The sequence below is a fragment of the Jaculus jaculus genome, chromosome 22 (assembly GCF_020740685.1).
Source record: "Jaculus jaculus isolate mJacJac1 chromosome 22, mJacJac1.mat.Y.cur, whole genome shotgun sequence".
NCBI classification, from domain to species: domain Eukaryota; kingdom Metazoa; phylum Chordata; class Mammalia; order Rodentia; family Dipodidae; genus Jaculus; species Jaculus jaculus.
In genome coordinates, this window is record NC_059123.1 from 5,094,171 (window position 1) to 5,106,335 (window position 12,165).

A 12,165-nucleotide genomic window follows, 5' to 3' on the forward strand; every position below is an offset into this window, starting at 1 on the left:
CAGACGCGGGCCGCACTCGACGCTCCCAGGATGCCCCGCGCGCGTCGCGTCCGGCGCGGGCGTGGAAGCGTCATTGCGGACGAGTTGAGCCTTGAGGAAAGATCCCGAGGTTGTGGCCCTGGCCCCAGAGCTCTGGGAAGACAAGTTCAATCCGGTCGGTATCGCCGCGGAAGTTCCGCTACGCCTTCCGCCTTTTCAAAAAAAAAAAAAAAAAAAAATGGCGGCCTCCGGGGAGGAGGAGGAGACGCTGAGTGAAAGGAGCTTCGATGACTCGGCGCTCGGCCGGCTGGCCTGCGGAGGGGGCGGGGCGTTGTGGGACTTTGAACACCCCGGGAGAAGATGGAAGGGGGCGGGGCTTGCTCGGTGAAGCTGCGGCCGGGCAGGGCGGAGGGTCGAGCCCCGCATCATCCACCGAGCCGCGGTTCTGGGTAGGCGTGGCGCTGGAGCCCCGAGCCGCTCGCGCTCCTTTTAAGTGACGGCCGTGGGCGCCTCGGTGCTGTCCAAGAGTCAGGGCCGACGTAGCTGAAGGCGGGACTGCCGGAGGAGTCGGGCTTGGAAACAGACTGCCAGAAAGGGGTGCAGGTGCACGTGGCCTTTTTATTTTTTTATTTTTTGCTTTTTTTTTTTTCTTACAGTATCCCAGTATTTGCATAGCTGAGGCAGGAGAATTGCCAGGAGGTTGAGGGCCAGCCTGAGCTACAGAGGTATGTTGCAGGCCAACCCAAGCCTACAGAATAAAACCCTTGTCTTAAAAAGGGAACTAGGAGCTGGGCATGGTGGCACACGCCTTTAATCCCAGCACTCCAGACGCAGAGGTAGGAGGATCGCCATCACCCTGAGACTACATAGTGAATTTCAGGAGAGCCTGACCTAGAGTGAAACCCTACCTTTAAAAAGTGGGGGGGGGATAGGGGCTGGAGAGATGATTTAGCAGTTAAGGTGCTTGCCTGCAAAGCTAAAGGACCCAGGTTCCATTCCCTAAGACCCACGTAAACCAGATGCACAAGGTGGTGCATGTGTCTGGAGTTCTTTTGTAGTGGCTAGAGGCCCTGGCGTGACCATTCTCTCCCTCCCTCCCTCCCTCCCTCCCTCCCTCCCTCTCTGAAATGAATAAATAAAACTAAAGTATTTGAAAAAAAAAAAAAAGAAATAGGCTTTGCAGGCAAGCCCAAGGACCCAGGTTCAATTCCCCCAGTACCCAAGCAAATCCAGCCCTTGGGAGGCAGAGGTAGTAGGATTGCCTTGAGTTCAAGGCCACCCTGAGACCACATAGTGAATTCCAGGTCAGCCTGTGCTAGAGCGAGACCCTACCTCGAAAAATAAATAAAAAAGAGGAAACAGGGCTTGAGGAGATGGCGCTGTGATTAAAGGCACCTGCTTGTAAAGCTCAGAGGTCCTGGTTCAATTCCCCAATACCCATGTAAAGCCAGCTGTGCAAAATGGTGCATGCGTCTGGAGTTCATTTGCACTGGCTAGAGGCCCTGGCATGTCCATTCTCTCTCTCCTCTCCCTCTCTTTCACTCCCTTCCCGTCTCTTTGTCTTTCTTAAATAAATATATAATTTTAAAGGACTAGAGCTTGTCGGATACCTTACTTATTACTTCCTGAAATGGAGTCCCTGGATTCAGACATGGTTGGGTTACGATGTACTGTGGAAAGAGGGACACTTTGAAACCTAAAGCCACTGCTTGAAAGAGCCTTATGCTCATCTCAGCGTTGTGTGTTTGTTTTTGAGATGGGATCGTGCAATAGATAATTGCTGGGTTGCTGCTTAGCATGTAGCGCAGGCTGGCTTCAGACTCTAGTCTTCCCACTTCGGCCTTGCCGCTGCTGAGGTGACAGACACAGCCCAGTACACCTGACTGTCAGTGGTGATGTTGCGTAGACTAGCCTGGAGGAGCGCCTGCCATGGAAAAACAGAAATAATGAATGCTAAAAAAAAGCTGATATCCTTAGGAATCAACTCTATTATATATGTACGTGAGCCTGCCAAAAGGAGGCTGTCCCATAGGTTCACACCATTAGCACAAGACTGGGGTCAAGGCAAACACATGACAACAGTCATTCCATGCCATGTGTCAAACCCAGCATTATCAACATTCTCGATAGCAGATGACAAAAGCAACAACTAAAATGCCAGAGGAGGTGGGTGGAGAGATGGCTTAGCAGTTAAGCACTTGTGAAGCCTAAGGATCCCTGTTCGCAGCTGGATTTCCCAGTACTCACGTAAGCCAAATGCACAAGATATCACATGCGTCTGGAGTTTGTTTGCAGTGGCTGGAGGCACTGATGTGCCCATTCTCTCTCCCCCCCTTCTCTGCCTCTTTCTCTGTCATTCTCAAATAAATAAATAAATAATAAAATGGCGGAGGAAAGATTGTGAAGCACTCAATTTATTAGGAATAGAAGCTTTCTATTTATTTATCTGCTTATTTACTTGAATGAAGGAATGGTGGGTGCACTGGAGCCTCTTGCCACTGCAGACAAACTCCAGACATATGGGCCACTTTTTGCTTCTGGTTTACATATGGAACTGGGAACCTGAACCCCAGACGGGCAGGCTTTGCAAGCAAACGCCTTTAACGGCTGAGCCATCTCCCCAGTCCCAGGAATGGAAAATTCCTAAATGAAGATATCAGCATGATCTTTTTAACTTAAAAAACACTCAACAGGGTAGAATAATTACTCCAATCAGCAGTGGCCCTGTAAGATCTTTTCAAGGCAAAAAAAAAAAAAAAAAAAGTCTTTCCAGAGAAGGGGTAGCTCACCTAAGTGAGGAGCTGAACTCCTCTGAAGAGAAAAGGAAATTAACTGCTCGAGGAGAAAGTCTGAACCATAAATTCTGCTGCCTTTTTGGACTGGAGAAGCCTTTGACCATGTATAAAGTATGACAAGAAAAACACAATACGCAGAACTGTATTTGATCTACCTGTAGCTATTTTATGAGCCCTGACTTTCCTTAAAATGAAGGGTCCATGGTCTGAAGAGATGGCTCAACATTTAAAGGTGTTTGCCTTCAAAGCCTGATGGACTGGTTTTGATTCCCCAGTACCCATAGAAAGCCAGATGCACAAAACAGTGCGTTCATCTGGAGTTCGTCGCACTGCCAAGAGGCCTCGGCACATTTGCCCTCTCCCAGCTTGCTTCTTTCTCTCCATCTCAAATAAATGGATTAATTTTAAAAAAATGAAGAGTCCAGCTGAACATGGTGGCACATGTCTTTAACCCCAGCACTTGGGAGGCAGAGGTAGGAGGATTGATCGTCATGAGTTCGAGGCCACCCTGAGACTACATAGTGATTTCAGGCGAGCCTGGGCTAGAGCGAGACCCTACCTCAAAGAAACAACAAAGAAAGAGTGCACTATACTATGTAATCGATGGTCTTTTTAAAAAACATTTTATTTTTCTTATTTGAGAGGGAGAAAGAGGCAGATGGGGGGAGAGAGAAAGAGAAAGCACCAGGGCCTCTTGCCTCTGCAAACATTTTAATGAATGTTTGTATATACAGTTACTTTTCCTGCATCTTTTTCGCACCAGCCCTTGTCCTTTCCTACCTGGTAAGATTTGACTTTCTGAAATGGATGGACCTGGAAAGTATTATACTAAGTCAGGTAACCCAGGCCCAGAAAGCCAAGCGCCACATGTTCTCTCTCATATGTGGATCCTAGCTACAGATGACTGGGCTTCTGCGTGAGAATGAAAATACTTAGTACCAGAGGCCAGTAAGTTGAAAAGGAGACATAAAGGGTGGAGAAAGGAAGGGAGGAGGATACTTAATAGGTTGATATTGTATATATGTAATTACAATGATTGTAATGGGGAGGTAATGTGATGGAGAATGGAATTTCAAACGGGAAAGTGTGGGGGTGGGGAGGGAGGGAATTACCGTGGGATATATTTTATAATCATGGAAAATGTTAATAAAAATTTTAAAAAAAAATTGACTTTCTGGCCCAGGATTTTTGGTGGCCTTTGTTCACTTTTAGCCTGGTGATGGATAACTTCTTGCTGGAATGGATGCCTACGTGGACAATTGTGTATTCCCCTGCTGTACCCACTCTGTGTGGATAACACTGGCCTTCCTGTAAACCTGGGCGACATTGCCCACTACTTTACCTGTCCTTGTACAGCCCCAAATTCATCTCCCTGTCACATGTGCATAGCTCACACAATGTACTTCTGTCACTGTCTCTTTGGAAAGAGGGGAAGAGAGAATCTTCCTTCACATGTGGGGAGGGTCATTGAAATATCCTGTACTATTCTTTCTTCTGTCAGAAGTCTGAAAGGGATTGGACATTTTCACCACTACCACTCCATTAAGGGCAGCAGCAAAAAGAATTTTTTAAAAACATTTTTTAATTTATTTTTTTATTGACAACTTCCATAATTGTAAACAATATCCCATGGTAATTCCCTCCCTAGCCCCTCCCCACTTTTTCCTTTGAAACTCTGCTCTCCATCATATCCCCTTCCCCTCTCAATCAGTTCCTCTTTTATGTCATGATCTTTTCGTCCTATTATGATGGTCTTGTGTAGGTAGTGTCAGGCACTGTGAGGTCATGGATATCCAGGCCATTTTATGTCTGGAGGAGCACGTTGTAAGGAGTCCTACCCTTCCTTTGGCTCTTACATTCTTTCTGCCACCTCTTCTGCATTAGACCCCGAGTCTTGGAAGGTGTGATTGAGATATTTCAGTGCTGAGCACTCCTCTGTCACTTTGTCTTAGCACCATGGTCATCCCAAGGTCTCTGCCATCTGAAAAGAGAAGCATCTCTAACCAAAAGTGAGACGAGCATTAATATAAGGGTATAAACATTAAGAGAAGTGCTTGCTAGGCAGTTTGGTGAGCATAGTATATACATTTAGCCAGACAGCAGCAGACATTACACCCCTAGGGCTCATGACTACCCCTGTAGGTTTTCAGTATCAGGGATATAGTCCCTCATGTGGAGCAGGCCTCCAGTCCAATCAGAAAACAGTTGGTTTCTCCCATAATAGACATGCCACTATTGCACCTGTTGGCTCATTTGGCCTGGCTAGCCAAATTTAAGGCTTGCAGTGTCCACTGTTGAGTATCTCCACTGGTGATTTCTCTCCCACTGAAGTGCATGCAGCATAGCTTTTTCCAGCTTTCTGTCAGCCGGTCCCCATGGAGGAGGTTTTCAGCTCAGTTCCAGCAGGATTTCTCGGTGGCCTTGCAGCCCAAGTATGTGGAATCTTCAGCAGTAGGGTCTTACCATCTATTTCTGTTGGGCAACCAAGAGCCTTGGCAATGGCCTGTAGTGTTTGGAGAATATCAGTGACCTCCCTGGCCAACAACTCACTGGAAGGTATCCCATCCTTGACACTGAAAATTATTTTAGTAACAATCTATGGCTCCTGAGTGTTCCATTGTCCAAAAGAAATATGTTTCAATATGACTTATTTATATCCTCCTAGATTTTGACTAGCCCTCCCTCCACCTTTCCTTTATTTGCTCTCTTCCCCTGACCTCACTTGGGCCTTTACACCCCCATTAATCTGTTCTTCTACTTACATATATACAATACTATCCTGTTAAGTATTCCTCCCTTTGTATTCCCTTTAGAGCCCCTTTCTAGCTTACTGGCCTCTGCTACTGAGTTTTATTCCTACTCACTTAGAAGTCCAATCATTTGTAACTAGGATCCACATGTGAGAGAGAATATTTGACGCTTTTTCTGGGCCTGGGTTACCTCACTAAGCATAATCCTTTCCATTTTCCCACAAATTTCATAATTTCATTTTTCTTTACTGCTGAGTAGAACTCCATTGTGTAAATGTGCCATGTCTTCATTATCCACTCATCAGTTGAGGGACATCTAAGCTAGTTACATTTCCTAGCCATTGTGAATAGAGCGACAATAAACATGGTTGAGCAAGTATCTCTAAGGTAGTGGGACAAGTCCGTAGGATATATGCCTAGGAATGGTATAGCTGGGTCATATGGTAGATCCATTTTTAGCTATCTCAGGAACCTCCACACTGATTTCCACAATGGCTGGACAAAAAGACTTTATTGCTTTGCTAATAGGATTGAAAAAGCTTTTTCCTAAAGAAAATGTATTTCCATCTTGCCAGTACATTTTTAAAGTTACAGAAGAGAAGCCAGGTGCAGCAGCTCACACCTGTGATCCCACCACCCAGAAGGCTGAAGCAGGAGCATTGCCAAGAGTTCTGGGCCAGCCTGGGATACAGTGAGACTGTGTTTCAAGGAGGGGGGCCGGTGAGAGCGATACCACAGAGCTAGACATGTAGTGCAATGGCACGACAAACGGATAAATAATTTTAAAAACACATACACAATGATTGTAATGGGGAGGTAATATGATGGAGAATGGAATTTCAAAGGGAAAGTGTGGGGGTGGGGAAGGAGGGAATTACCATGGGATATATTTTATAATCATGGAAAATGTTAATAAAAATTAAATTAAAAAAATAAAAAAAAACACATACATATTTTTTCACACACATACGTACATACAAACACACACAGGAAAATACAAGAAAATTGAAGTTTAGCGATAATCTAGAACGGAAAATCATTCTCTGAATTACAAGGTGTTGTGATGTAGAAAGTATTTGCAAATTGCACAATTAGAGGTAACAACCTCAGGCTTCTAATTAGACTGTTCTTGTACATACCCGTCCCTAGGCTTCAGCAACAGGAGATTATAATTAAGATGCTTCCTGAAGACGCTTTGCAAGGAATCAAGCCTGACTTCGGTTTAACTGCTTCCTAATAATTGTGCTCATTTGTTTTAATTAATGCTGGGACCAGTCTTCAGTTTCTTGACAAGTATGTCATGATCTGACCTCTGGTGACCTTCAGGGTCAGGTGTACAAGGGGGCACATACGTCTGGAGTTCATTTGCAGTGGCTGGAGGCCCTGGTACGCCCATTCTCTGTATGTCTCCCTCTCTGTCGCTCCCAAATAAACAAAGTAAAAAAAAAAATTCAGTTCAAGTTTAACTAAAAAATATATATTTGGGGTTTTATTGTGGTAGGTTCTCACTCTATCTAGCCCAGGCTGACCTGGAATTCACTATGTACTCTGAGGGTGGCCTTGAACTTGCAGCAATCCTCCTACCTCAGCTTCCCTGATGATCATGAAGACATGGCACATTTACACAATGGAGTAATACTCAGCAGTAAAGAAAAATGAAATTATGAAATTTGTGGGAAAATGGAAAGGATTATACTTAGTGAGGTAACCCAGGCCCAGAAAGCCAAGCGTCAAATATTCTCTCTCACAAGTGGATCCTAGTTACAAATGATTGGACTTCTAAGTGATTTTTATTAACATTGACCCTCGGTGTCTGCAGCCACCTGGCTAATTTTAAATATTTTTAAAATTTATGTATTTGTAAGCAGAGAGAGAGAGGGAGGGAGAATGAGTGCGCCAGGGCCTCTAGCCACTGCAGACAAACTCCAGATGCATGCACCACTTTGTGCATCTGGCATAATGTAGGTAACTAGGGAATTGAATCCAGGCAGTCCAGCTATGTTTGGATAAACACGAAATGAACACCACAGGCAAAATATGATTTAGTGGAGGGTCAGGGAGATGAGTTTGAACACTCCCCTACTGACTGTGGTCCAACTTTTGTTCAGATTCAGGCAGTCCAAGCAGGGGGGTTCAGAGTATAAGACAGATCATGAGTTTGCATCAGCCCGGATCATGAGTTGTTTGTTTAGGTTTATTTCATCAGGAAATCTTTGGCAAAGCTGTAAGTTTCCCACCTTCAAAAAGCTCCATCCAAGGCTTCCAGTGTTCCAGGTTCCCAGGCTTAAGCCTGTGCAAAAATTATCCTTATTCCACCCAATTAGCTCACTGTCCATAGCAGGCACGCGCCTTTAACCGATGTGCCATCCCTCCAAGTCCTCAAGGTCCTTTTTCTTCTAATCTCTTAAAATTTTTATTAAATAAAGCAATTTAATATTTTCATTAACACATAATTAGTTTTGATTAACCTCCTCACCCTCATTTCAAACAGTAATCTAGACCATTGCTCAAACCCTAAATTCATTGATTTAAGGTTGAAACACTGACTCAATTTAGTTTCTCTTAACTTTTTAAAGAATGTTTTTGAGGGGTTGGGAGACGCTGAGAATTCAACCCAGGGCCTGGGGCAGAGCTTGGCAGATGATGTACCACTGAGCCACATACTCCCCTGTGGTGGTTTGATTCAGATGTCCCCCCAAAACTTAGGAGTTCTGATTGCTACGTTCCCAGCTGACAGAGATTTGGGAATTAACACGTCCTGGAGGCGGCGTATTGTTGGGGACAGGCCACCCTCTGCTCATGCCATTATCTTCCCTGCCATTGTGGAGTTTCCCCTGGAGCCTGTAAGCCAAAATAAACCTCTTTACCCACAAACGGCTTCTGGTCAGGTGATTCATGCCAGCAATGCGAACCTGACTGCAACGCCCCCCCCCCCCAACTTCAGTTACTTTTGCTTTGAGTTACACCTATAGCAGAGAGTCAGGTCTGTAGAGAAGAAAATGACATGAAACTAGAAAGGGGCCCTTAACAGAGGAGGAAGAGATCTTAAGGAAGAGGGAAAGAGAGTAGTGGAACACATGCTCCGTGAAAACAGAAAGGACTATGTCAGTGGAGGGAGGGGAACATCAAAGGGGACAGGGGAGGTGAGAGAGGACAGTGGGATGATACACATGTATGAAAATGTCAAAATGAGGGCTAGAGGGGTGGCTTAGTGGTTAAGGCGTTTGCCAGCAAGGCCAAAGGACCCAAGTTTGATTCCCTAGGACCCACATTAGCCAAATGCATGGGGGAGGGGGCGCACACATCTGGGGTTCGTTTGCAGTGCGTGGAGGCCTTGGTGTGCCATTCTGTCTCCTCCTTCTATGTGAAATAAATAAATATTAAAACAAGAAAATGTCAAAATGAAACCCACTACTTTGTATGTTAATTTTTTAGGAGGGAATAAATGTGATATAAGTATCTAGGTGGCCTCATTCTCCCAGTTTTTCCTTTTTATTTATATTTTTGGGGGCGGGGGGATTGAGGTAGGGTCTCGCTCCAGCCCAGGCTGACCTGGAATTCGCTCTAGTCTCAGGGTGGCGTCGAACTCACAGTGTTCCTCCTACCTTGGCCTCCCAAGTGCTGGGATTAAAGGCATGTGCCACCACACCCAGCCTCTAGAGGTTCCTTTGTGTCTCCTGAAGGCGTGCCTTGTGTGTACTGGCTATGAGAAGGACTGTTAGAGTGGGACATGTCGGTTTGTATCAGTACTTGACCGAGGCGCTGTCAAGTCATGGTACCCGGAGGTGACGAGCCGGCACTTGCATGCTGTTCCAGCTCCAGGACAAACTCCCCTAATTAGTGGTTACGCCCTAAGCCCAGCTGTGGTAAAGGGTTTCCATGTAAGCCTACCACAGTGCTTTGTAGAGAGCTCTAGCCACAGTGACTGATCTTTGACTCTTCTCCTCACTTGCCATCACCAAGTCCTGTGGTTTCTAATTCTTAAAGCTCTCTCAAATTCTTCTGTTCCCGCCATGATGCATCACCTACGAGACAGCCTTCCCCACTGCCGCCGTAAAGCAGTCGGAGGGGTCCACTGTGCGGCCCAGGCTGTCCTCAGACTCGCGCTGCTCCCGCCTCGCCCCCAGAGCGGCAGGATGACATGACAGGCTGGCTTCCCAGTGCCTAGCTCGGGGATGTTTGTAAACGGCAAAGGGGCACCGCTGGCAGATTTTGTGTCCGCACGCCAGAGGAGAGTCGCTTTTCTTCTTTTTCTTGTCCTCTGAGGCAAGAGCTCATAGAACCCCAGGCTGGCATCCAACTCATCATGTAGCCAAGGGTGACTTTAAACTTCTCATTCTCCTGTTGCCACCTCCCATGTGCTGGGTTTACAGGTGTTCACCAGCGCACCCAGTTTATGCAGTCCTGGGGAATTGCACCCCAGGCTTTGTGCAGAAGAGGCAAGCATTCTGCCAACTAAGCTACATCCTCAGCCCCTCCCCTTTTCCTCATCAGAAAATTTGGAAAAGAAATTAGAAGTTCAAGAGACAAACATCCAGGACATCAGTAATAATAAATTTTTTTTTTTTTTTTTGCCATCTTGGATTTGTTTGCAGTGAGGCTCTGTGTCTTCCCAACCTTGCAGTCACCTGTCATCTGTCACCCAGGCAAAATCATGTCATTTTAACATTCTCTACAGTCAGTCTCAAACACCTCAGCTCACTGGATCCAAGCTGTGCCTCAAATTTTAACCCAACTCTATTTCCTCTTGAGCACTTCAGGTCTCCTTTGCCAATTTACCTAGCACTAACGGAGCTTTTACAGTTTTATAAGCCATTATCTTCACAGAGGCACTAACACTAACTAGATTAATTAAATTGACACGTAATTCCCCAACTCATTTGTGAACTTCCTACCTTTTTCTATTGTAGAAGGGACAGACTGATAACGGATCAGATGTACTTTAAAAAGAAGAGCTAGTTATATTTGCTAAATTTTTAATGAGTTCAGCTTCCAGGCTGAACCCACTTGTGGATTATCTTTATTTATAAGAGGCTTGCTGGGAACAGGCAGAACTTAACTGCAGCGGATGGAGAGGACAAAGTAAGCCTCTTCCATGGCTAATATTCCTGTGCTGCTGGTTCCACACCACTGTGTGAGGGCTTTCAAAACTGGCTGGAGGGCGTGTGGCTTGCCAGAGGACAGAGGAATTCCACATATCACCTGCAGGCAGCTGCTGTCGTTCAGAGTAAAGCTGGCATCTCAACCCTTAGGAGCAGTGCGCATGGGAATCAACATACAAAAAACCAGGCATGCTGGCACATGTCTGTAGACGAAGCATTAGGAAGGCCATGGCAATTGGATTGCTGAGATTCCCAGGTTATCCTAGGCCACATAACAAGATGCTGTGTATAAAAACCCAGACAATGCCTAGGCATGGTGGCACACGCCTTTAATCCCAGCACTCCAGGAGGCAGAGGTAAGAGGATCACCATGAGCTCGAGGCCAGCCTGAGACTACATAGTGAATTCCAGGTCAGCCTGGGCCAGAGTGAGACCCTACCTTGAAAAACAAAACAAAGCAAAAAAGCTAGACACGTGAGTCTTTTCATAGCAACACTGTTGATGCTTCAGCCTGGCATTGTGGCTCATTTGTCATCTCCATTCTGGAAAGGTTGAAGCAAGGTCCTGAGTTTGAGGGTAGCCTGTGCTATGGTGAGATGACCTCTCCCAAACAAAGGGGAACAGAAGGTGTTGAGGTTTGATGACCCTAAGGATAGATGTCACCTTCAGTCCCTGCTGCTCCCCTTGTGTTTTGTCTTCCATTCGAACAAAGAAACTCATGATCACTAGTGGGGCTTGCATCCAGCACCCTTCCGTACACACTTCCCAGCTTACGAGTCACTGTCCATCTACTGCCAAGAAGAGAAAACTCAAATTTCTGATGTAATCACCTATAAGACACGATGCATCGAGACATAAAACTCCTATCTGCTCCCCCACGTTCCTAGCCTGATTTCTCGTGACTTCAGCTGCCCTATCCCAAAATACATTGATCTTTTTTCAACTACATAAAAGTGCCGTGGACTTTCTCTTAATATTGGGATAGCTGGATACCCGTATGGAAAAGGGAAAGATTGGATCTATTCTTTGCATCATAATATACAAAGAATTAACATTTCTAATAATAAAAGGCTTTTAAAGCTATGAAAGTTAAAATCTTTTTTGGAAAAAATGTGCAATGGGGGCTGTGGATGTAGTTTCAAGGTACAACATGTGCTCAGCACGTACAGTAAGTATCCCAGGTTTAATTTTCAGCACCACCATCACACACACAAAAAAAAAAAAAAAGTGAAAAGAGGAGAAAAGAAAGTAAAAGAAAAATAGACAAGAAATATAAACAAACGCATTCCTGAAAAAGTGAAATGTATTAGTTGCTTTTCTTGTCCCTACTACCAACCACCAGACAAAAAAAGCTTAAGGGAGGAAGGATTTATCCTGACTCACAGCTTAGAGAAATAGTCCATCTAGGTAGGGAACACACGGCTGCAGGTTTGATGGGGACACTAACCAGGAATGCCAGCGCTCAGCTGTCTTTCTTGTCTTTCTCTTTTTATTTGTGTATTTATTTATTTGTTCAGTTTTTTGAGGTAAGATCTCACT

At 45.3% G+C, this 12,165-nt stretch overlaps 1 long non-coding RNA gene across 1 annotated transcript; it reads left to right on the top strand.

Annotated features, from left to right (window-relative positions):
* The first annotated feature begins 27 nt into the window (after positions 1 to 27).
* LOC123456414 lies at positions 28 to 6,952 on the top strand. The gene is made up of 3 exons (XR_006634515.1): positions 28 to 154; positions 636 to 704; positions 6,674 to 6,952. It is a non-coding gene; the product is annotated as an uncharacterized LOC123456414 (long non-coding RNA).
* Positions 6,953 to 12,165: the final 5,213 nt, after the last annotated feature.